The following is a 1,389-nucleotide window of genomic DNA, read 5'->3' on the forward strand; positions in this document are numbered from 1 at the left end:
AGGAAAAATAAAATTTAAAAACATAGCAAATAAAATTCAGGAATGTATCAGGAAAAATCAGATACTCTATATAATCCATTACATTCAGCATAAATTGGGGTTATATACAAATTCCCCATTAAGAGACATCTCCACAGCACACTGCAAGATGGAATTGTTAAAATAGTAATCTGATTGTTGAGGATTGTCATTCATTTGTTTTTTGTTTGTTTTTGAGAGGAGTGCAATGGCATGATCTCGGCTCACTGCAACCTCCGCCTTCCAGGTTCAAGCAATTCTCCCTGCCTTAGCCTCCTGAGTAGCTGGGATGACAGGCGCCCGCCACCACGCCCAGCTAATTTTTATATTTTTAGTAGAGATGAGGTTTCACCATGTTGGCCAGGCTGGTCTTGAACACCTGACCTCAAATGATCCGCCCACATGGGCCTAGTGCTGGGATTCCAGGCATGAGCCACCATGCCTGGTCCTTTGTTTTATAGTTTTATCACTCTAGAAACTGGAAGCCCAAAATATTTTTTACTCTTACTAGTTGTCTGGTCCTACTTTTGTGTGAAGTATCGAAAATATTTGTCCCAAGATTAGAGAACTGACAAATGGTTTGACTCTCTAACTTCATTTGCAACATGTGCATTCACTGTGCAAAGACAGCCCTCCTCCACACTCTGCTTCTGGGCTGTTTGGGGACCATGCATGCTTCCACGTGAATTGAATCATCAGGGGACCAAACCCTGATTATTCACTTAATGAACACTGATGTTTCCTTATCATCTGCTTTTCTTTCTTGGACTTTTTGCTCCCGATTTCCTTTCTGCAAACATAGTGTTTTTATGACCATATGAAATGAAACTGGATTTTTAATCTAGTAAGTTGCTTAATTTTAAAAATTAGCTGCTTATGTAAGCATTCTCTTTCCCAAATATATGGCCCTCTAGTTTTCATGCCCTCTCAGACCTGGCACGAGGCACTCTTTTCAGATTCCCTTGCTAAAAAGCTAATAAACTTTGACATGTGCTCAACAACAGTTTGTCTAAGAAAGTTTGTTTGTAACAAAAGATGTACTAAAGTGGGTCAAAACAATTAGACCACAGCTTGCTTCACTGTGCCCCATGATTCAAAGCCTTTATGTCATAAATTTTGCCTACTGTCTTAGTTCATTCAGACTGCTGTAACAAAATACCACAAACTGGGTACCTTATAAAAAACAGAAATTTCTTTCTCATAGTCCTGGTCCCAACTCTCAGCCTGAGACTACAAATGACAATTTTTTTTTGTCTTTCAGGTTTAAATTTTTAAAAAAATATTTTATTGGCCAGGCGCGGTGGCTCACGCCTGTAATCCCAGCACTTTGGGAGGCCGAGGCAGGCAGATCACCTGAGGAAGAGATCGAGA

The sequence above is a fragment of the Colobus angolensis genome, unplaced genomic scaffold (genome assembly GCF_000951035.1).
Source record: "Colobus angolensis palliatus isolate OR3802 unplaced genomic scaffold, Cang.pa_1.0 Scaffold24, whole genome shotgun sequence".
Lineage (NCBI taxonomy): Eukaryota > Metazoa > Chordata > Mammalia > Primates > Cercopithecidae > Colobus > Colobus angolensis.